At 42.6% G+C, this 24,763-nt stretch overlaps 1 protein-coding gene across 14 annotated transcripts in view; it reads right to left on the bottom strand.

The window, feature by feature from the left end:
* The window catches only part of ADARB1 (adenosine deaminase RNA specific B1), a 277,040-nt gene that overhangs the window by 109,700 nt on the left and 142,577 nt on the right, over positions 1 to 24,763 (bottom strand). For 2 of the 14 annotated variants that reach the window (XM_050916516.1, XM_050916515.1), the window contains one exon: positions 13,899 to 14,013. The exons of 11 other annotated variants lie outside the window; for them this stretch is intronic. The gene's annotated coding sequence lies outside the window, so the exon portion shown is untranslated. Of the gene's footprint in view, positions 1 to 13,898; positions 14,014 to 24,763 lie in introns of those variants that run through there. One more of the 14 variants, XM_050916519.1, reaches the window with a different exon arrangement.

Below are 24,763 nucleotides of genomic sequence, written 5' to 3'. Positions count from 1 at the left end.
AAATCCTGGGGAAAAAGCTGCAGCCTGCATGTGTCCCTCCCTATGCACATAGGGATTGCAGTGTTTGTATAAGATTATGATGATGGAGGTAGGTGTGTGAAATAAGTAGGAAAATTCTTAACCTGCCTAAAAAGTTTTCCCTTACAACGGGTCTTACCCGTTTGCAGCTCTGTGGAGACAGAACTGGTTCTGTCAATCAAAACAGGCTAGGAGTGACACCACTCCGAGAACAAGGCTGTCTGAGATACTTCCAAAGTTGTTCCATGGAGCTAGTTCATTTAAGTATTAACAGGTTATCAGACATAAATAGAAATTATCACACACTTCTCCTACTGCAGAACTTCAAATTTCACCCCAGCTACTAGCAGAAAGACAAACAGTGCACCAAACAGAAAACAAAAGAGGATGTGAGAATTCAAGCCTTCTCTTAGAACTATTATCATTCTGCTGGGTGAGAAGGATCTGCAGATTTTCTCGTTAGAAGGAATTAGGGTGTCCAGGTGTCTGCTTTGCACCTAGAAAGTCCTGTTGAAAAGGGGATCTGATAGTGTCCGGTCAGATCTACTTACTGGACACCCAAAGTTTGGTTACTGCAGGCAGGGGAGGTGCCGGGTTATCACCTACACTAGCCCCTACTTAGCCGAGGCTGCCTCCTGCCTGTGTTGGGCGACTGCAGCTCCCAGCCCCAGCTCTACAGATGAGTCCCTCCTGACCTGGGCCAGAGGGGAGGGGAAAACCAGCAAGTGATGGGGGGAGAGGGGAAGAGGAGCGAATAGGGGTAAGGCCCCGGGGGAAGAGGCGGGGCAGGGGAAGTTCCAGCACTCATGCTGGAGCATCCAGTTTTTAAATAGTACAAAGTTGGCAACCCTAGGATAAACAAACATTTTTTTTCCTATTCTTCAACAGGAAAGTCTGCAGATCCATTACAGTGGGATGTCTAATCAGTGTGTCTCAAGGGAGGAAAACAAAGAATGAATGAGTAAAGTTTTGTATTGTTCTGAATTGTTTGAAGTGTTACTGGGCGAGCATAGTATGCACAGCTCTCCTTCCAGTGCCAAGGACTGATAAAGCATGCCTGTTTCATTTGTACAACTTAGTGAAGGTGCCAAAAAATGCCCAAGTAGCCACCTTACATCTCTTTATAAGTTGCATATTATCCTTCAGGTTTCCATAGACCTGGATGAATGAGCACAGATATTTTTTTTTTTGGGGGGGGGGGGAGTGGCCTTTTACCTGTGAAAGCTTCTGAAATGCACCAATTTTATGATCTAAAAACAGAAGCCTTGACAGTTTTTTATTTTGTGAGTAGTGTAGAACAACAGAGAATGTCCAATGTGGATTTTTACAGGTCTCCTGATATGCAGAGTAGGCCAGAAGGGGAAGTGGGTTGTATGTGGCAAAAGATGGGGGGAGGGGAAGTTTCTTGTGACCTGTGGAACAGAGTTTAGTTAGGTATTAAGGATTCTACTCAGTCATAGCACAACTTTGTAGTCATGAGACGACAGAACTCCAAAATGATCCTTGAAAAGTGACTACAACGAGGAAGACAACTTTAAAGACAGCAGGGGGTTCGGAAGGAGGCATATCAGACAAGGAATTACAGAAGTCAGGGCATTTAATACAAAATTTTGATCCTAAGAAGGACCTCTTGGCACAGGGCTGAGAATGAGGCAACAAAACTTCCTACATCCAGGTGAAACAAAATCCTTAACCCACTTGCTCTCTAGTGCACTAGAAATGGCCATTACTTGGTTTATTACTTTGTGAAGATTCAGGCCCACATGAAAACCTTACTCTATATACTCCAAAAATTAATTTCACTGAGGACGTGATTGGATCCATGCTAATGATTTTGCATCAAGCCTTACAGATAAAACAAGCCCCTGAAATACCTTTTTTGTGGAATACATTCTCAGGATTAAATGGGTGTTTATGAACACACCCAAATAACCTATTTTAATTGGCATCTCTTAGTTACAATGTAGCTAGATCCACTTTTTCTGGGCTTCGGTGCCAAAATGATCCTTCTGAGAGATGAGCCTTCCTGCAGAGGAGGAGTAATGGAGTGGTGGGGCCCACCTGAATTAGATCTGAGGACCAGCAACAACATGAGGCCACTTCTGCTTTCTCTCTCTGTCTCTCTTTTTTAAAGTTTTCCTATGGAACTCTATATAGCAGCAGCAACAACTAAAGACATACAAGCAATGTTTTGGGCCACTGATGAAAGTGCATGATCCTCGCTACGGCCTGTTACTCTCATCACCTGAAATAAAACTAGGAACATAAGAATAGCTGTACTGGATCAGATCAAAGAGTCCATCTAGCCCAGTATCCTGTCTACCGACAGTGGCCAATGTCAGGTGCCCTAGAGGGAGTGGACCTAACAGGCAATAATCAAGTGATCTCTCTCCTGCCATCCACCTCCACCCTCTGACAAACAGAGGCTAGGGACACCATTCCTTACCCATCCTGGCTAATAGCCATTAATGGACTTAACCTCCATGAATTTATCAGTTCTCTTTTAAACATTGTTATAGTCCTAGCTTTCACAACCTCCTCAGGCAAGGAGTTCCACAAGTTGACTGTGCGCTGCGTGAAGAAGAACTTCCTTTTATTTGTTTTAAACCTGCTCCCTATTAATTTCAGTTGGTTACCCCTAGTTCTTGTATTATGGGAATAAGTAAATAACTTTTCCTTATCTACTTTCTCCACATCACTCAATTTTATATACCTCTATCATATCCCCCCTTAGTCTCCTCTTTTCCAAGCTGAAAAGTCCTAGCCTCTTTAATCTCTCCTCATATGGGACCTTTTCCAAACCACTAATCATTTTAGTTGCCCTTCTCTGAACCTTTTCTAGTGCCAGTATATCTTTTTTGAGATGAGACCACATCTGTACGCAGTATTCAAGATGTGGGCATACCATGGATTTATATAAGGGCAATAATATATTCTCTGTCTTATTCTCTATCCCCTATTTAATGATTCCTGACATCCTGTTTGCTTTTTTGACCGCCTCTGCACACTGCGTGGACATCTTCAGAGAACTATCCACGATGACTCCAAGACCTTTTTCCTGATTTGTTGTACCTAAATTAGCCCACATCATATTGTATGTATAGTTAGGGTTATTTTTTCCAATGTGCATTACTTTACATTTACCCACATTATATTTCATTTGCCATTTTGTTGCCCAATCACTTAGTTTTGTGAGATCTTTTTGAAGTTTTTCACAGTCAGCTTTGGTCTTAACTATCTTGAGCAGTTTAGTATCATCTGGAAACTTGGCTACCTCACTTTTTACCCCTTTCTCCTGATCATTTATGAATAAATTGAATAGGATTGGTCCTAGGACTGACCCTTGGGGAACACCAATAATTACCCCTCTCCTTTCTGAGAATTTACCATTTATTCTTACGCTTTGTTCCCTGTCTTTTAACCAGTTCTCAATTCATGAAATGACCTTCCCTTTTATCCCATGACAACTTAATTTATGTAAGAGCCTTTGGTGAGGGACCTTGTCAAAGGCTTTCTGGAAATCTAAGTACACTATGTCCACTGGATCCCCCTTGTCCACATGTTTGTTGACCCCTTCAAAGAACTCTAATAGATTAGTAAGACACGATTTCCCTTTACAGAAACCATGTTGACTTTTGCCCAACAATTTATGTTCTTCTATGTGTCTGACAATTTTAATCTTTACTATTGTTTTGACTAATTTGCCCGGTACCAATGTTAGACTTAAAGGTCTGTAATTGCCGGGATCACCTCTGGAGCCCTTTTTAAATATTGCCATTACATTAGCTATCTTCCAGACACTGAGTACAGAAGCTGATTTAAAGGACAGGTTACAAACCCTAGTTAATAATTCCGCCATTTCACATTTGAGTTTTTTCAGAACTCTTGGGTGAATGCCATCTGGTCCCAGTGACTTGTTAATGTTAAGTTTATCAATTAATTCCAAAACCTCCTCTAATGACACTTCAATCTGTGATAGTTCCTCAGATTTGTCACTTTTGTACCTTTGCTGGCACAAAGACAACTACACTTGATACAAGATAAATGGTGGGAGAAGGTAGCAGAAGACACTCAGATGTATGCAGAAACAAATGAAACAAAGAAGTTCTTTGATTCCTTGAAGATAATCCATGGACTTTCAAAGGTGGGCACAGGTTCGCTCATGATGGCTGATGGCAGGACAGTCATCAAAGACAAACATGGCATGGAACAGAGATGGGTTGAATATTTCAGCCAATTACTGAACAGACCATCCTCAACTGCAACAAGTGCTATTAATCAGATATTTCAAAAGGCTAATCAGCACCACCTTGACTCACCACCCTCACTTGAAGAAATAGAAAAGGCAATCAGTTGGATGAGCTCAGGAAAGTCCTTGGGCACAGACAGAATACTGGCAGACATATATAAATCTGTGGCTCCAAAGGTGGTGGTAACACTCCAGAAGATTCCTACTGACATCTGGGACAACGAAGAAATGCCACAAGACTTCAAAGATGCCACAATTATTCCCTTATTTAAAAATAAAGGTAGCAAAATGATCTGTCATAACTAACGCAGGATATCTCTCCTATCTTTTGCTGAAAAATCTTTGCTTGTGTCCCCCTGAACCTAGTGATTTCATCTGTCTCAGAAGCCAATCTACCTGAGATTCAGTGCCGATTCAGACCTGGCCATAGCACCATAGACATGATTTTCAGTATCAGGCAAATAGAAGAAAAATGTATCGAACAAAATGTGAATCTGTTCAGTGTTTCTATTGATCTGACAAAAGCATTTGATACAGTCAATAGATAAGGATTATGGATGATCCTCAGCAAACTTAGTTGCCCACCAAAACTGATAAAGACCTTTTATTTATTTCATGAGGGGATGCAACATCAGGTACTTTTTAATGGAGATCTCACTGACTGCTTTCCCATTTCAAATGGAGTAAAACAAGGATATGTCCTTGACCTTATCCTGTTCAACCTCTTCTTCACTCAAGTTCTCAACCATGCTACAAATGGGCTCAACAGAAACGTATACATCAATTACAGATATGATGGCTCAGTCTTCAATCTTATAAAGCTTAAAGCAAAAACAAAAGTAATAAAACTACTACAAAGAAAAGCACTCTTTGCGGATGATTGTGCCCTTCTAGCACACACAGAGGAAGATCTCCAGTGCATCACAGATCACTTCGCTAAAGCATCACAATTGTTTGGCCTCATAATCAGCCTGGAAAAAACTGTGGTGTTGCACCAATCATCTTCACCGCTCTGTGCCATATCCCCGAGCATATCCATTAGTAGAATTCAACTAAAGTAAGTTGACAATTTTACCTCTCTTGGCAGCAACATCTCCAATGATGGATCTCTTGACAAAGAGATCATGAACAGGATACAGAAAGCTTCTCAGTCATTAGGAAAGCTATGTAACCAGGGTCTGAAATCCCATAACATAACCCTCTCAACAAAAATAAAACTTTATAATGGTTTTGTGCTCACATCTCTCCTCTACAGCTGTGAGACCTGGACAGTATATAAATAGCATATCAAATGGGTAGAGGCCTTCCATATGCGGTCTCTGCACACGATTATGGGGATCCACTAGCAGAACAAAATCATCGATCTGGAGGTTCTCCAAAAGTCAAATGCCACAAGCATCGAGGCGATTCTGATAAAAGCCCACTGGGTTGGACACATCATTAGGATGCCTAAATATCAACTTCCTAGATAAATATTCTATGGAGAATTGGCACAAGAACATTGGAATCAAGGCCGCCCCAGAAAGCGCTATAAGGACAGCATCAAGAACAGCATACCTACTCTTACTTAATTGGCCTCTCAGAGTTGGTAAGACAACTCCCACCTTTTCATGCTCTCAGTATGTGTATATATATCTCCTCACTATATGTTCCATTCTATGCATCCGAAGAAGTGGCCTATAGCCCACAAAAGCTTATGCTCAAATAAATTTGTTGGTCTCTAAGGTGCCACAAGTACTCCTGTTCTTTTTGTGAATACAGACTAACACGGCTGCTGCTCTGAAACCTGGCATACACTTTGGTGCAGTAAAACCAGATGACCTTTAGAAGGCTGTGTTAAATAGATCAGCAGGGCAACACACAACACTGAGAGCTTTTCAAGCCTTTGAAGAGGACAGAAATAATTGACTGTTAGCTGGAAGGGAAAAACATCATACTACTGCTATAGCTACCAAGAGGCTCATCAATGACATTGTCTGTCTGATCTGCTCACGCTTTGAACTTCAGAGTCACTCCAGAATCCACAAAAAGAGATAGCATGAAAATGTCATTGTTGAACTGACAGACTACACACACATGCTTTTGCTGGATGATGCAAGTAAGTCAGCTGTGCACAAGCGACCAGGGAGCTTAGCGAACAGGAGCTGCTAACAGGGAGTTTTGCAAGGGAGTTCTCCAGGTGAAGGAGGAGCACATACAGCATCTGTGGGGTAAGTGACTGTCTGCAGTGTGTGTGTTTGTGTTTGGGGGTTACTTGCTGTGTGCTGAGCTTGTTTGTCAGTCTGTTTGGTTTGTGTGTTTGAAGGACCGTGTGCTGTAGCTGGCAGTTGGAGGCGGAGCTACCAGGAAGGTTTGAAAGCTAGAAGCCTCTGGTAATTGGCTGAGCCTTAACCAGTGGGCTGGGCATTCACTCAGGCCAGGGTTTTATAAAGCTGTGCACAAGCGACCAGGGAGCTTAGCGAACAGGAGCTGCTAACAGGGAGTTTTGCAAGGGAGTTCGGAAGGGGAGTAAGAAGGGAGTGGGGTTCCCTTGTCGGTCTCATCTATGACCCATTGGTCCTCTGAACCTAGAAACTGAGACACATCCAAAACCTTTCTGTTTACAGCAGAGCAGAGCGGACAGGGAGCTGCAGACGGGAATTTGAGAGAGTTTGACAGAGGGAGGCTTACAATGGTGACGAGGACCCGCAACACCTGTGCCAGCACTGCTTCTGTCTCCTCCACCTGCGCCTGTAGCCAGACAGAGCACCAAAGCATGGATGCTTTTACCCAGATTCTGGTGTGGGCTTGCAAAGACTGTAATTTGCAATTTCCACTTCCTGATATCCAGGCTGGGGGTGGCATTCAATGTGAAAGGTGCCTACTGGTGGAATCTCTCAGGCAGCAGGTGGGAGAGCTACAGGAGGAGGTGGCTAGGCTGAGGAACATCCTTATCCATGAGCAATTCTTGGACAGTATCCATGTGGAGACAGCTGACGTAGCTGTCCCAGTTGACAGGACTACTGACACACCAGTGGAGGAGGAGATGCCTCACGGTGTATCGGACACACCAGTGGAGGAGGAGGCTCAGGGTGGACACAGCCAGCTGGTTACTTCTAGCAGCAGGCAGTGCTCCACCCCTGCTGCAAACCCTCCTGCTGTGGTAAAAGATAACTGTTATGCTCTTCTTGATACCGGAGAGAAGGAATAACCCCCAACAGTTAAGGAGGGGAAGCCTCGTACCCCTAAGGCTGGGAGGTCTGCTGCCACCACTGATAAGAAACGTAGGGTAGTGGTGGTTGGAGACTCTCTGCTGAGGGGGACGGAGACACCCATCTGTCGCCCTGACCGTTCATCCCGGGAGGTATGCTGCCTGCCAGGGGCCCGTATCCGAGATGTTACAGAGGCATTGTCGAGGATTATCCAGCCTTCTGACTATTATTCCATGCTACTCATCCATGTGGGCACAAATGATACTGCGAGGTGTGACACTGAGCAGATCAAGAGTGACTACAGGGCTCTGGGAGTACGGGTTAAGGAGTTTGGAGCGCAGGTGGTATTCTCTTCGATTCTTCCTGTTGAAGGTAGGGGCCCGGGCAGAGACAGATGCATTGTGGAGGTGAATGCCTGGCTGCGAAGATGGTGTCGCCAGGAGGGCTTTGGCTTCCTCGACCACGGGATGCAATTTGAGGAAGGACTGCTAGGAACAGATGGCGTTCACCTTTCGAAGAGGGGAAAGGCCTTATTTGCGCACAGACTGGCTAACCTAGTAAGGAGGGCTTTAAACTAGGTTCGACGGGGACAGGTGAGCAAACCCCACAGGTAAGTGGGGAACAAGACCTGGGAGATGGGTTGGAAACAGAAGGGAGCACGGGCTATAATGGCAGTGAGGAAGGAGGGTCAGGGCAAACCTGGGAGGCAAGATCAAACCAGTATCTTAGATGCCTATATACAAATGCAAGAAGTATGGGTAATAAGTAGGAAGAACTGGAAGTGCTAATAAATAAATACAACTATGACATTGTTGGCATTACTGAAACTTGGTGGGATAATACACACGACTGGAATGTTGGTGTGGATGAGTATAGTTTGCTCAGGAAGGATAGACAGGGGAAAAAGGGAGGAGGTGTTGCCTTATATATTAAAAATGTACACACTTGGACTGAGGTAGAGATGGACATAGGAGACGGAAGTGTGGAGAGTCTCTGGGTTAGGCTAAAAGGGGTAAAAAACACGGGTGATGTCGTGCTGGGAGTCTACTACAGGCCACCTAATCAGGTGGAAGAGGTGGATGAGGCTTTTTTCAAACAACTAACAAAATCATCCAAAGCCCAAGATTTGGTGGTGATGGGGGACTTCAACTATCCAGATATATGTTGGGAAAATAACACCGCGGGGCACAGACTATCCATTAAGTTTCTGGACTGCATTGCAGACAAATTTTTATTTCAGAAAGTTGAAAAAGCTACTAGGGGGGAAGCTGTTCTAGACTTGATTTTAACAAATAGGGAGGAACTTGTTGAGAATTTAAAAGTAGAAGGAAGCTTGGGTGAAAGTGATCATGAAATCATAGAGTTTGCAATTCTTAGGAAGGGTAGAAGGGAGTACAGCAAAATAGAGACAATGGATTTCAGGAAGGCGGATTTTGGTAAGCTCAGAGAGCTGATAGGCAAGGTCCCATGGGAATCAAGACTGAGGGGAAAAACAACTGAGGAGAGTTGGCAGTTTTTCAAAGAGACGCTATTAAGGGCCCAAAAGCAAGCTATTCCGATGGGTAGGAAAGATAGAAAATGTGGCAAAAGACCACCTTGGCTTAACCACGAGATCTTGCGTGACCTACAAAATAAAAAGGCATCGTATAAAAAATGGAAACTAGGTCAGATTACAAAGGATGAATATAGGCAAATAACACAGGAATGCAGAGGCAAGATTAGAAAGGCAAAGGCACAAAATGAGCTCAAACTAGCTATGGGAATAAAGGGAAACAAAGAAGACTTTTTATCAATACATTAGAAGCAAGAGGAAGACCAAGGACAGGGTAGGCCCACTGCTCAGTAAGGAGGGGGAAACAGTAACGGAAGACTTGGAAATGGCAGAGATGCTTAATGACTTCTTTGTTTCGGTCTTCACTGAGAAGTCTGAAGGAATGTCTAATATAGTGAATGTTTACGGGAAGAGGGTAGGTTTAGAAGATAAAATAAAAAAAGAGCAAGTAAAAAATCACTTAGAAAAGTTAGATGCCTGCAAGTCACCAGGGCCTGATGAAATGCATCCTAGAATACTCAAGGAGTTAATAGAAGAGGTATCTGAGCCTCTAGCTATTATCTTTGGGAAATCATGGGAGACGGGGGAGATTCCGGAAGACTGGAAGGGGGCAAATATAGTGCCCATCTATAAAAAGGGAAATAAAAACAACCCAGGAAACTACAGACCAGTTAGTTTAACTTCTGTGCCAGGGAAGATAATGGAGCAGGTAATTAAAGAAATCATCTGCAAACACTTGGAAGGTGGTAAGGTGATACGGAATAGCCAGCATGGATTTGTAAAGAACAAATCATGTCAAACTAATCTGATAGCATTCTTTGATAGGATAACGAGCCTTGTGGATAAGGGAGAAGCGGTGGATGTGACATACCTAGACTTTAGTAAGGCATTTGATACGGTCTCGCATGATATTCTTATAGATAAACTAGGAAAGTACAATTTAGATGGGGCTACTATAAGGTGGGTGCATAACTGGCTGGATAACCGTACTCAGAGAGTAGTTGTTAATGGCTCCCAATCCTGCTGGAAAGGTATAACAAGTGGGGTTCCGCAGGGGTCTGTTTTGGGACCGGCTCTGTTCAATATCTTCATCAACAATTTAGATGTTGGCATAGAAAGTACGCTTATTAAGTTTGCGGACGATACCAAACTGGGAGGGATTGCAACTGCTTTGGAGGACAGGGTCAAAATTCAAAATGATCTGGACAAATTGGAGAAATGGTCTGAGGTAAACAGGATGAAGTTCAATAAAGATAAATGCAAAGTGCTCCACTTAGGAAGGAACAATCAGTTTCACACATACAGAATGGGAAGAGAGTGTCTAGGAAGGAGTATGGCAGAAAGAGATCTAGGGGTCATAGTAGACCACAAGCTTAATATGAGTCAACAGTGTGATACTGTTGCAAAAAAAGCAAATGTGATTCTGGGATGCATTAACAGGTGTGTTGTAAACAAGACATGAGAAGTCATTCTTCCGCTTTACTCTGCGCTGGTCAGGCCTCAGCTGGAGTATTGTGTCCAGTTCTGGGCACCGCATTTCAAGAAAGATGTGGAGAAATTGGAGAGGGTCCAGAGAAGAGCAATGAGAATGATTAAAGTTCTTGAGAACATGACCTATGAAGGAAGGCTGAAGGAATTGGGTTTGTTTAGTTTGGAAAAGAGAAGACTGAGAGGGGACATGATAGCAGTTTTCAGGTATCTAAAAGGGTGTCATCAGGAGGAGGGAGAAAACTTGTTCACCTTAGCCTCCAATGATAGAACAAGAAGCAATGGGCTTAAACTGCAGCAAGGGAGATTTAGGTTGGACATCAGGAAAAAGTTTCTTACTGTCAGGGTAGTTAAACACTGGAATAGATTGCCTAGGGAAGTTGTAGAATCTCCATCTCTGGAGATATTTAAGAGTAGGTTAGATAAATGTCTATTAGGGATGGTCTAGACAATATTTGGTCCTGCCATCAGGGAAGGGGACTGGACTCGATGACCTCTCGAGGTCCCTTCCAGTCTTAGAGTCTATGAATCTATAGCTGATGGCCAGGCATCCCAGGGTCTGACTCTCCACTTTCCTGAATCTAACCTTTGCTTGCTTAATGAGCTGCTATGATATTTATTTCTTTATGTTAGTTTTTGAAAGAGAGCAGATTGTTATTTTGTTTAATTTTATTTCTTTTCTTTCTTTACCTAGGAACAGAGCAAATTAGAGGCTCATAGCAGGTCTGAGGACCTGAAACTTGTTTTCTTGTTGATACAAGCCACTGTCAGTGTCATAGAACATCACCAGTATATCTTGGCTGAGCAGGACTGGTGTTACAGCTCTTAGAGCACATGACTGCCCTGTGCTTGAGCCAATTGATACACTGTTGGAGCTCCATTTTGCCATTATCCTCAGATGAAACTGTTTCCTGAATGAGCTTCCCTTCTGTTGAAGCTTGCATAGATTGTCTCCATCTACCCTCTTTGACACTGACTCACACCAGCTCTCTGAGTACCTGCTTTCTTTTAGCTGCCAAGAGAAAGATATTAATATGGCTTTGGGACTGGGACCATATAGGACAGAGATAACGGTTCTCGTGAGCTCAGGAAAATAAGAAAATTCCGGACAGAACATGTGAAACTTTAGCTCACAACAGTCTGTTTTTGCAAGAGACCATTATCCTGACAAGAGACATCAGAGCCCTGTTAGAAGTGACTGGAGAATGGATGATATTATGGCCACAAGCGTCTGAAAAACTTTTATAGAAATAATCATGTGTGGCATTTGGTATCTATGACTCTCCCCTGTATTAATGTAGACTTCTTGGAGTTATTCCATTCATGTCAGAGTTGACCAATCCATGTTGTTCCAGAGAAGGAGCTGTTTTGTGTGCCTTCCACGGAAAGGGTCTTCTGATGGGCTGGTCATCTTGGAATGTTTATACAAGAACATTTTTCTGCCCAAGGAAAGTCACAATATTAGCTAGCACTTTGGCAAACACCCCTAAAGAGGAGCAGATAGGATAAAAGATAAAACAACTTACTGAAAATGTTGTCTGTTGCATGTGAAGCTGAGATATCTCCTATGGGAGGATTATATAATATGTAGATAGATGTTCAGTTCAACTGACTATAGATAAAATCCCCTTGGGAAATTGTTGCTTTAGTGGAAATTAGCATCTTCATCCTGAACTGTGATACAGAAGGAATCTGTTCAAAAAATTCAGATTGGCACTCCTCTGTCTTTGGAATGCAGGGGCATTAGGAAGAGGGTGAATTAGAGTGCCAAGCCTTTGGGTTCCCTAGGAATTCAATTACCTCAATTTGAAACAGTTGATATATTGCAGACTTCCAACCGTGGCATCAGCTGGAGGAAAAAGGGGATCTACTTGACCATGGATTGGAGTTGTGTCCAGTCTAAGGACTAAAGCAGGCTGGGACATGTCTGTTTAAGATTTATTCTGTATTGATCCAACACTAACATTTCCTCCCAGTTTCACCCTATTGGGGGAACCATATTAGACTGGGTAAGCATGCAGTCATGATGCTTGATGGATGCAAAGGGTCTTCTTACAGTACCTTCTCTGTCTCTCATGTCTTTCGGTGTGTTATTCAATCAGCAAGCTGGATACACCAGATACTGAGAAGACCTTCCAAGATTTTTTTTTTTTAAAGAGGTTTCAATGGCAGCTCTTTCTACAGGGTCTGTGAAAATCCTTCGCTCTCAGATATGTAGTGATGACCAGTATCTGCTTTTGTTGGGGATCAGCTTTCCATGAACCTTAGCCAAAGCTGGTGATGAGACAGAGTTGAGTTTATTGCTCTTGCTCTAAATCTCGTGTTCTCCAAAGGTGGTTTACCATGACAGCAGCCGCTATGGAAATCTCTATCAAAATGGCTCTCAGTCAAAAGGATTTTACCATCTTGAATGGCAGAGCTGGCAATAGGGAATTTGATGCATGAAGGGCTGCTGAGGCAGCTTTATTTTTTATTTTTTTTAAATAAAAAAATTCTATTTCTTTAACAACTCATGAGGGTTGCATCCAATTTTGGGAGTATAGCAAGGTCATATTTATTTTTGGTTGTCTCACTTCCCCTTCTCTCTCACTTCTTCTTATGTTCATCTGTAGGAACAAAGAGTCTACCTGCTTTTCCTAAGAACGACTTCAAAATATTTCTCCTAAAAAAAATGATTATGAGAATCTTCATCTGTGGATTCTGGGCCCAATTCAAAAGGCTACCTGTCCTCGAAGGAATATGTATCTGAAGAACCCGCTCTTGAAAAGTTTGTGTTACGGCAAATTGGAAGAGGAATAGAGTCCCTGTACTTCTTGGTCCTAGTTTTACTAGAAACCAGAGCCGTAGACATTTCCTTTGTGGAGAAGTGACACCTGTGGCCAAAATCTGTAGTATCCTCTCCTGAGGCAAGTTACCCTCCTTTCCCAAGTTCTCAGATTCATGAGGTGGGGGGAGGGGGAAAGGGGAAGAGTAGGGACAGGAGAAATGTTTGATGGAGAGTGAAGAAGTGGTAGGACACGTCCAGCCCTTGGTGGGAGCAGGATCTGGGTATTAGCCCAATCAGCTGGGCATGGTCAGCATGCAGCATTCAGGTAGCCCAGGCATTTTTGTGCCCCCTTTTTTTTTTTTTTTGTCAGCCAGCCTATTTACTTGGTTGCCTGAGAGGTGAAGCTGCCTGAGCAATTTTTGCAGACATGTTGCACTAGAAGACACTGTAGCCAACTACTTCAGTATTGAGAGATGTGATTCCAGCAAGTTTGCTGGAGAGCCTCAGAGGTTAAATAACAGCCAATAACCCTTAGAATTGGATACACTGAATATTAAGAATAAATAGGATCCCTTCCCATTTGTTTTGGATTGTTTTCTTGTTGCTCTGAGCAGAAGATCTGGTAAAACCTACCTATAGATGATGGAGTCAGAATGAACTGGCTCGTTAGGTTTTTGGGGTGTGGCTTATTCCACTTCCAAGGAGCTATAAGCAAGGACAATGCCTGCAACTGATCTACAGACTTTCCCTGCAAAAAAAGAAATACAAGTGTGAAAAAGAATAAAGCAAACTTTAGGGCCAAAACAGTCCTTTCTTTTGGTATGTTTTTTGCTCAATGGCTGTTATTTATTTTTCAAGTTCCTAGAAAGTGAGGAAATCACACAAAAGTCTTAGAGCAATAGAATAATGAATATTGTGCACCAAAATGTATTTAAGAAATAAAGCACATCACACAAATATATCAATGGGGACAGGGGTTTTACAGGGATCCCCTGGACCGGGTACATGCATAATAATTCACCAAAGGGTAGCATGTAAGATCTCTTTCAAGAGCCAGTAATTTACTGGAAATCATAGTCACTGCAAACTATATGTATGGATAACATTTAAGCAGTTAAGTATATATATTGGCAATTATGTTCTTAAAGCCCTGAAGTTAACAGGTCCCCAGGAGGCGAGAGGCCTTGGACATCCTTCTGTTCAGGCAATGGGTAGGAAATGCTTATCTTTCTGTCTTGGCAGGTGTGTATCATGCAGTGCATGCCTCACAATGAAAGTCTATTTGCATCTCAAGCCACCAACTAGTCAAGACTGCAAAATCCACCAGAGATCCCAAAATCTACCGAAAGGAACAAACAGCAGGAGGGGGTCCGATTTATGAATAAAAATCAAAGGACTGTTCTGATACATCTGGGATGGCAAGAAGACGTTATCCTTCACCCAGGAGACAAACTGCCAGTATGTTCTGTCTTATGAAAGGAGGGTCATAGCCAGCCTGGCTGGAAAATGCTGCAAGAACTTTGGGTGAACTGAACTTCATTAGACAAGACAGTATCTTGTTAATTAAATCTAGGCTGTAAAAGGTATTATGGTTTTATTTTACATGTAATAATTTATTTCTAATAATTTCACTTGGTATTTATAGAACCTCTATACTCTGTTAAACAAACTGTTACTTGTTTTCACTACAAACATATCTAAATGCTGTGTTAAGCAGCACAGTGATCCCGAGTTGTAGCTGGTAAAATGAGGTGTACTGTTCCTATGAGAGCAGTAGATCTGTGAATTCTGTGAATGCCCAGTGCCCAGAGGCTGGACACCCCAGAGAGACACTTGGAAGGCTCAGCGTTGGAGTGTGTGCCTATCGCTAACCTGCAGAGGGACAGTGGAGCTGACATAGGCCAAGAGGGGTGTACTTGTGTTCATGCCCAGGGGAGACAGGGAGGTGACCCACAGCAGGCACGGACGAGGTTTCCTCACACTACGGACAGACAGTAGCAAGGTGGCTCACAACTTTGGGTACTCTCGGGAAGTGTCACAAACACCTACCAAATATCAACATACTACTTTTTGACAAATTAACAGCAAATAATGTTAATAGTATGAGAAAAGGTCTATATAATTTAACAATAACGTGATAAATATATTATACCTTCTCTGTCCTATGTATGGATCTTTGTGAATTAGGGTCCTAACTACAAATTTCATATGAACAGGAAAAGAACATAAATTTAGAATGCTGGGGCCTGTGTAGCTAGTTTGTATATATTTAGAAGTAACTTCTGATTTGCTCAGAGGAAGAGGAGAAGGAAAGGAGAGAGAAGGCAGTAACAATGAAATATTTGATAGTCCAGCTATTGCTAGAGAGATTGTTAAATATTATCTTCCATAGTTAAACATTTTAAAAGATGCAGAACTGGAAGACTTGCATGCAATGCTTTTAAAGGAACTGTCTAAGGAATTGTCTGAACCACTGATGTTGATTATCAATATATCTTGGAATACTGGTGAATTTCCAGGACAAAGGAAAATATTTTTAAAAGTTATATGGGATAACTCAGGTAACCCTAAGCCAGTTAGCCTGATATAAACCTGCACAAAATCATGGAATGGCTGCTACAGGATTAAGTTAGTAAATAATTAAAGGATGATTGCATAAAGAATACCAACCATTATCGTTTTCAGGAAAAACGGAATAGTAAATAAGGACAAGTCAATTGTATTCTGATCTGGATTGCTTTGTAAATTGGGCACAAACAACAAGATCCCTTTTAATCCAGCCAATGCAAGGTCGTATCTGGGAACAAAGAATGTAGGTCATACATACAGGAGAAAAGACTTCACTGAGGAAAGAGCTGATTCTAAAAGGACTGGGGGTCATGGTGGATAATCTACTGAATATGAGCTCCTAGTGCAATGCTGTGACTAAATGGGCTAGTGTCATCCTCAGATATATAAGCAGGGGAATATCCAGTAGGAGTAGGAAGGTGTAAAGAGCTTTGATAAAATCATTACTGGAATAATAATATGTCCAGTTCTGATGTCCACTCTTTAAAAAGAATATTGAAAAATTCGGAGAGTTCAGAAAAAAAAAGTTACAAAAAATTATCTAAATTCTGGGAAATCTACTTTACAGTGAGACTTAAAACAGCTCAAACTATTTCATTTATCAAAGAGAAAGTTGAGATGACTTGATCACAGTCTACAAATATCTACACAGGGAGAAGGTTTCTGCTATTATTTTATTTTACACAGCATGTAAAGATGTCCTTCTAAAAGATTCTATAACTAGATGTACTAGGTAACCCACAAGACATAGGCTTTATGCAGGAATTACAAGCTGAAATTCTATGGCCAGTGTTAGAATCATAGAAGATTAGGGTTGGAAGAGACCTCAGGAGGTCATCTAGTCCAACCCCTTGCTCAAAACAGGACCAACGCCAACTAAATCATCCCAGCCAGGGCTTTGTAAACCTGGGCCTTAAAAACCTCCAGTGATGGAGATTCCACCACTTCCCTAGGTAATCCATTTCAGTGCTTCACCACCCTCCTAATGAAATAGTATTTCCTAATATCCAACCTAGACCTTCTCCACTGCAACTTGAGACCATTGTTCCTTCTTCTGTCACCTGACACCATTAAGAACAGCCTACCTCCATCCTCTTTGGAACCCCCCTTCAGATAGTTGAAGGCTGCTATTAAATCCCCACTCACTCTTCTCTTCTGTAGACTAAATAAGCCCAGTTCCCTCAGCCTCTCCTTGTAACTCACGTGCTCCAGCCCCTTAATCATTTTCGTTGCCCTCCGCTGGGCTCTTTCCAATATGTCCACATCTTTTCTGTACTGGGGGGCCCAAAACCGGACGCAATACTCCAGATGTGGCCTCACAAGTGCCAAATAGAGGGGAATAATAACTTCCCTCGATCTGCTGGCAATGCTCCTACTGATGCAGCCCAATATGCCTTTAGCCTTCTTGGCAACAAGAGCACACTGCTGACTCATATCCAGCTTCTCGTCCTCTGTCATCCTCAGGTCCTTTTCTGCAGAATGGCCGCATGGCCAGTTAGGCAGAAGGTGTCATGACTATAAAGGGAAGGGAACAGCCCTCCTGTGTACAATACTATAACATCCCTCCTGGCCAGAGACACCAAAATCCTTTTACCTGTAAAGGGTTTAGAAGCTCAGGTAACCTGGCTGACACCTGACCCAAAGGACCAATAAGGGGATAAGATACTTTCAAAACTTGGTGGGGGGAAGGCTTTTGTTTGTGCTCTTTGTTTTGGGGGTGATTCGCTCTTGGGACTAAGAGGGACCGGACATCAATCCATGCTCTCCAAATCTTTCTAAATAAGTCTCTCATCTTTCAAACTTGTAAGTAACAGCAAGGCAAGGCGTGTTAGGTTTAACTTTGTTTTCTCAACTGTAAATGTTTCCTTTCGGTAAGAGGATTTACCCGTTTGCTGTAACTTTGAACCTAAGGCTAGAGGGGGTTCCTCTGGGCTCTATGAATCTGATTACCCTATAAAGTTATTTTCCATCTTGATTTTACAGAGATATTTTTTACCTTTCATTCTTTAATTAAAAGCTTTCTTTTTAAGAACTAGATTGATTTTTCCTTGTTTTAAGATCCAAGGGGGTTGGATCTGGACTCACCAGGAATTGGTGGGGGAAAAGAGGGGGGATGGTTAAATTCTCCTTGTGTTAAGATCCAAGGGGCTGGATCAGTGTTCACCGGGAACTTGGTGAAGAAGTCTCTCAAGACTATCCCGGGAAGGGTGTTAGTATTTGGGGATGGTGGCAGCAAAACCAGATCTAAGCTGGTATTTAAGCTTAGAGGTGTTCATGCAGGTCCCCACATCTGTACCCTAAAGTTCAGAGTGGGGAAGGAACCTTGACAAGGTCATACTGGACTATTGTAATACCCCCTCTGGTCTTAAAATTGATTATCCTACATCAGACAACAAAGACTGCCCACAGGATGAGTCTCCAGAATGCTGCATCAGTAGCAGCAACAAGGGAAGGCTATTTCCTGATTTAAGTGACAGAAACAAATGAATTGAGGATGGATGGCACAAAAGGAAAGAACTAATTGTTCAAATAATTAAAAATCCAAATAAACGGAATTAATGTTCTAACCAGATCCCCACCATGGTGTGAAAGCCTAACGGAAGTGATTCTCACTATGGACAAGTATGTTGTTCCAGTAGAGGAGTTTTCTATTCTGTAACAAGATACTTTGAACATCCAAGGATGTTTTGGACATCTTATCCATTGATGTCATCCAGGGTATCAGGTGGAGGGATACTGGCTGTGGGTGGAAAATTAGACCTTGATTCTGAGAAATTATGTCTTTGTATGACGTTAATGTTATAAAGTAGAGATTTGACATCTATACCAAGTCAGAGAACCAAAACTGGTAATGCTACACTGAAGCTATGAATGTAACCAGGACCCTGTCCTGTCCGACCTTCCTCGGCACTCTGTGAATTAATGGAAACAGTGGGAAGATTTACATCAGGTATGTTGACCATGGCATCAGAAAAGTATTTTCTATTGATGCAGACTTCTCCCTCCTTGAGAACAGAACAGAGGACATTTCCTGTTTTCCTTGGATACAAATAGGTCCACCTGCAGATTTCCCCCAATCTTGAAAAATGTTGTTCAGAACTGAGTCCTTCAAGGACCACACATAAGAAGATGACAGGTGCCTGCTTAGGTGATCTGCAAATTGATTTCTCCTGGTAGATGCAGTGTTAACCTGACTCACAAAGCACCAAGTTCACAGTATACTGGTTCTTGACACAGAGGGCTCCATCTTGCAAACCCTCTGCCTATTTAAAACATTTCCCTGGAATCATCTGTCAGCACCTATGTCATGGTACTCGCAAAATGAGGCAGAAAAGATTTGCAAGTTTTCATAGATTCATAGTTGGTCTAATGGCCCTGAGTTCTAGCTGTGATTCTTGGTATGCAAGAAATAGCATAGGCTGAGAGTCCAAAACTTATGTAAGTGAGCTTCCCAACCCTTTGTTGAAATATCCATAACCAAAGTTTTAGTGGGAATCAGGATGGCAAAAGGACTCCTTTGACACATTCTGTGGGTTTGTCCACCATATAAGGGACAAAACGTGCCTTGGAACTCTTCCCTTCACGGACATGTTGTGTCTGGTTGAGTGAGACAGATACTTCAACCAGGCTTGAAATGACCTTAATTAAAGTCCGGCAAACAGGCTTACAAAATTGCATGATGACACGTACCCCAGTAACCTGAGGGACACTGTTGCTGACATCCATGGACAAATCTGCAACCCCAAGATTATCTGTACGATGCTCTGAAATCTCTCTTGTGGAAGGAAGGCCCTTGCTGCTGTAGAGTCTATAACCATTCCAATGAATTTGCTTGACTGAGATAGAATAAGGTTTGATTTGTTCAGGTTTTATTTCAGACCCAGCAAAAAAAAAACAGCCGAAGAGATACTTGGACTGCATTAGTTACTTGAAGAGCTGATCTCCCTCAAATTAACCAATCACCTAGGTAAGAAGAAACATGTAGATGTTACCTTCAAAGATAAGGCACGATGACTGAAGACATTTTGTGAACACCTGTGGGGCTGTTGACAGTCGGAAGGGAAACGCATAGAACTGAAAATGATTCCCTAACAACACAAAGAAAATTCCTTTGTGCTGGATATAGGACTACATGGAAGTATACATCCTGTAAGCTAAGAGTGATGAACCAAACATGTGAGGATGTGACAGCAGTGAGAGTCATCATGAAAAATCTTTTGCAACATATTAACACATTTAGCTACCTGAGAGCTAGTATAGGTTGCCAACCCTCTTTCTTTTTTGGGATAAGGCAATAGGTGCAAACCTTTCCTCAGAATTCTAGAGGTACTGGTTCTATTGCACTGAATTGTAACAGTCTCACAAGACACACAAGAGAATGGTCCCTGAAGAGGGTCTGGGTAGGGGAATGAGGTATTAGTATGGACTGGAATTAAATGATGTAACCTTCTTGGACGATCTGAAGGATCATCTTTAAGGCCAGATTTTTATCCACCCTGGTGCTGAGTACCATTTTAGCACACTACTTGTAAACTATTGTATTAAATTTCCTTCCAGCTTGACAAGAAATAAAATCCTCTACAACTATATACTTTTAAAGATAATGCTTTCTGCTGTGAACAGGCTCTCTTAGGCTAATTATCATAATAAGAGTTCTCAAACTACATGTCTCTCAGGTATGATTTAGGGTCTGATCAAAGCCCACTGAAGTCAAAGGGAGTCTTTACGCTCACTTCAATGGTCTTTGGATCAGGCCTATCATGAGAAAAGAATATGTTGTACGCAGGGGGGTTCCCATTGCCTTCGTTGCTTAATGCCACTCAATATGGAACAAAAAATGCTGTCATCTCATTCAAGCTAAACATTCATTTTGTTTTTGTCACCAGCTATAGTTCTTCTTGCTATAACAGTGATATATTCAACCAAAAATTTTTTTTGACAGCATTACAGAGCCTTGTTAACTGAAGCTATCAGTCCAATTGTGGCATAACTCCAAGATATAGAGGTATTTTCAATTTTATACCTGTCATTTTTTTAAATAAATAAAAAAAAACTGTTGGCAAAGCTACAGTAAACAAAAAACAAATTTGCTCTTAGTTATAAAGTTCAGTTCTGATTGTTTACCTATTATATTAGACTTCTATCCAGGTTGACAAGAAATAAAATCCTCCTATGCCAGAAAAAAAGGGAAAAATAAACAGCAAGTCAATCTGTTTTAATTATAAGCAATCTTCTTATTTGCAATGTCACTTACTCCTGAAATTATTTCCAAAATAAAGGCTGCGACCTGTTATGCCCTGTAAACTAATTCAAGCATTCTCACACAGGAGATTTCAAAAATTATTACAGTTATCTGAAAGAAACACTCCTCACTGAGAAATTTTGGATTAGCATATTGGGAGTCCTTATAAATTCCATGAAGATTGACATAAGCTATAATATTTAATTTAAAGCAAAAAAATTACAACACTCATTATGTCAAGAAGCATTTTTGTAATCCTCATTTAAATTTTTGCTATTAGCACAAATGCACACTTTGCAATGTATAGCAGAGTTTCTATTGCTATTGTCAGAAATTCTTTTGTGAGACTAGGGAGGGGAGAACACAAACCAGGAATACAGATTTGGAACAAAACAAATTAAGTTTTTCAAACCATAGGATTTCAAGCCAAGTCTGAACACTGTGGGCTTGATTTTGGCATCTAACCACAGCTCTAATGTTTATTTATTGGTGCTACTCAAGAGGCTGCAGTGCCAAGGTATATGCATTATAGGACTGCACGGAGGGCCCCAGCTCCTGGAGATGTATTTTTCAGAACTTCAGCTTTCATTGCAAAAAGGGATATTTCTTGGCCTCCTGATTGTGAAGAAAAGTTTTATAGTGAAACCAGTGCAGTGATGACTGCCTGAGTCTGCAGGCAACATGACACAATAGCTCCGAGACAGCGAGAGAATATCGCCATTCATTTCTGTGGGATGTAAATGTCTAAACCTTCTGTTCTGAGGCATACAGAAGACCGTAAATGTGGCAGGAACTGAAAAGTATACCAGGTTTGGCTTATCTATCCACCCAACAAATACATCCTGGTCTGCAGGAGTAAGTACTAGGAGTCCCCCTACTGTAGTCCAGATGTTCCTGTGGGTAGGGGAGCTATTGTCACTCCTATAGAGAAGCGGGCCCCATATATTGCCTCTTCTTCTCTGGAAAAGGATGGATGTCATTGCCACTTCAAATGTGGTAGGGACAGGGTTATGACACAGGGCTACAGTGCAGAGGGGTGTCCATTTGGTGGTGTGCCTAGACCTTCAGAGCCTTCTTAGTATTCTTTTCTGCATAAAAACTTTTTTTTCCTCCTGCTTTAAAGCTGCACTGAGGTTACTGCAGGCCTTCATGCCTGTTCCTCAGTGCTTCAAGGCATCTGTGTGAGGGTCTTATACCCGGTACTTTGATATTATGTGAGTGTAGCAGGGCACATCTGTTCTTGCCTTCTTGCATCACACAAAACCAGCGCAGACTCCATTGGTTGGATATCCACACTATCCTGTTTATTTAGACTTCCTTCACCTACACACCTTTGCAGTTTTGCGCAGCAGCATCATTTACAAATGCCCCTTATATCCTCAGCCCTTTCCCTAGGGCCGAAGAGGAGATACGTCTCTCTTTACTGTGATTTCCCTGACGCCCAGCTAGCCCTGCTCCTCCAGCCCACACTTCCTTCATACTCCCTTTTTTAAAATCAGTCCTCAGCTGATGGGCTAAGTAACCCTTTAGCTCAGTCAGCCCGCTATCCTGATTAGTTAGATTTCAGTCCCCAATCAGGCTTCTCTGGCGAAGCCAATTAGTGCCACATTGATCAGAGTGTAGGCTCACCTGTTAACTCCCTGCACTCTGTCACAATAAGTATAAAGAGACAAGGTGGGTGAGGCAATATCTTCTATTGCACCATCTAGATATTATTTCATCCACAGTGTCTCTCTAAAATCCTGGGATCGACACAGCTACAACAAAACTCCATACAGTAAGTTTAGAACCAGACTAAATGCAAGCTCTTTGGGACCAGCACTGTCTTTTTGTACAATGCCTAGCACAGGGGGACTTGGTCCACGACTGGGTCTGCTGGCATTATTGCAGTACAAATAATAATTTAAAAAGCACTAAGCTTTCAAACATGGAGGGAGAGAATGGAATGCCCTGAAGCAATTACAACCAAATTTTCAAAGATATTAAGAAGCCTAAAACTGGAGATAGGCACGTTTAAAAGATGACTTTAGGTGCCTGTCTGTATCTTCAGTCCCCATTCAGATACTTGAATGCACTGAGGCATACAGGCACCGGCTCCAATGACTTGAGAAAAAATAGTCTCTTACCTTTCGTAGCTGTTGTTCTTTGAGCTATGGTACTCATGTCTATTTCATTCTAGATGTGTGTGCATCCATGTGTGCGGCTGTCGGAGGTTTTTGTCTTAGTGGTATCTGTATGGTCCGCTGTGGGGCCTCCTTGAGTGCCATGCTGAAACATCAGTATAGCAGGCACCGCAGGCCCTACACTCTCTCAGTTCCTTCTTGCTGGCAACTCCGACAGAGGACAGGAGGATGGGTAATGGAATGGACATTCGCAACACATCTCAAAGAACCACAGTTATGAAAGTTAGGTAACCGTTCTTCTTCTTTGAGAGCTTGCTCACGTTGATTCCATTCTAGGTGACTCACAAGCAGAAACCATAGAGGCGGGCTCTAAGTTCACAGTTTCAGAAAGAAGTCAGATAAGCATATGCCCGGGCCGGTATGAAACTGCGAAATGGATGCGGCTGGATCTTGCCCTTGTAGAACACCGTATAGGGCAGCGCTGAAGTAAGAGCCCTAATCTCCGAGATCCTGTGGGCATACGTGATTGTAACCAGGAATGAAACCTTCCAGGAGAGAAGAGGGCACCAGGAAGCCAGAGGGTCAAAGGGGGAAATCATGAGCCGTGACAGCATGAGATCCAGGTCCCAGGGAGGGACAGGATCACAGATATGGGTAGAGACGCTCCAGACCCTTCAAAAAATGAACCGTCCTATCATGAGCAAGACCGAAATAACAGCCAAGTGGACTTTGACTGAATACAGGAACAAACCCTGCAGCATGAGGTGCAGAAGATAGTCCAGGATCACCTGCAGCGAGTCCTGCTCAGCCTAGATAACCCAGTCCAAGGTCCAGCATGTGAACCTTTTCCACTTGGCCAGGTAGGTTGCTCTGGTGGAGGGAGAACTGCCGGGTATAGCTCCAAGATACACTTTCTAACACTCAATGGTCCAAGGTGACCCGCAAACAGGTAGAGAGAAAGACAACTGAGGAAAGAACGAGGTAGATCCGGGGAGTAGACTGGGGCGTCGCTATTGAGCGCACCCTTAAAATGAGTGTTTCTGGCCCCTGTGATGCTTTGCCAGGTTGGGTTGCACAGCTGAGAGGGAGGAAGAAAAGTGGCAACGACTAAAACTCATGTCTCTCCCTTCTCCTTGCAGGCCCTTGTCGAGGCTGCCAAGGCCTTGGCGGTGGGGGAGGCCAGAACTGCTTCCTTGCTGACTGCAGTGAGTGAAGGGTAGCCCAGGTGTCCTTCAGACCTTCACATGTGATTCTCCCAAGTACTTGAGGCAGCTGCTATGGGGGTCACTAACAGGCATAGGCCTGTTGCAGTCAGTACTGGGCTTAAAACCCAGAGACCGGGGCATGCCCCGCCTAGGGCAAAGTCCCCACCGGGACTCTATCTCTAAGTACACTACTTAACAACTACTTACTAACTAACTACTGTAAACAAACTATTTACAAGGCCCTAAGGCTCAAAGACTGAAGAAGACGAACCGCTAACCCTTGCTAGGCAAGGGAAAAGCACTCCGACTAACCACCACGGGCAATAAGAAGGAACTGAGAGGGCGTAGGCCTATTAGTGC

This window comes from Gopherus flavomarginatus, chromosome 10 (genome assembly GCF_025201925.1).
Source record: "Gopherus flavomarginatus isolate rGopFla2 chromosome 10, rGopFla2.mat.asm, whole genome shotgun sequence".
NCBI classification, from domain to species: domain Eukaryota; kingdom Metazoa; phylum Chordata; order Testudines; family Testudinidae; genus Gopherus; species Gopherus flavomarginatus.
Note: the sequence above shows the minus strand (reverse complement) of the source record. Positions and strands in the feature narration are given on the sequence as shown.